Consider the following 303-nt stretch of genomic DNA (forward strand, 5'->3'; position numbering starts at 1 on the left):
TCCATCCATCCATCCATCCATCCACCCACCTATCCACCCATCCATCCATCTGTCCATCCATCCATCCATCCACCCACCCACCTATCCACCCATCCATCCATCTGTCCATCCATCCATCCATGCACCCATCTATGCTTCCCCCCCCCACTGTCTCCACCCCTGGACCATCTCCACTCCTGGGGCCCAGCTGAGGATGGGTGATGCTTGGTGCTGCCCAGGTCCCTCGCTCAGAGCAGCCCGTGAGCGAGGAGCTGCTGGGACAGTGGGCAGTAGACAGACGGGTGTTAGAGGGCACTGTGTCAC

At 60.1% G+C, this 303-nt stretch overlaps 1 protein-coding gene across 1 annotated transcript in view; it reads left to right on the forward strand.

The window, feature by feature from the left end:
* LOC104511548 (deoxyribonuclease-1-like) overlaps positions 1-303 on the forward strand; it is a 3,425-nt gene that overhangs the window by 560 nt on the left and 2,562 nt on the right.

Source organism: Eurypyga helias, unplaced genomic scaffold, assembly GCF_000690775.1.
Source record: "Eurypyga helias isolate BGI_N326 unplaced genomic scaffold, ASM69077v1 scaffold41286, whole genome shotgun sequence".
NCBI lineage: Eukaryota > Metazoa > Chordata > Aves > Eurypygiformes > Eurypygidae > Eurypyga > Eurypyga helias.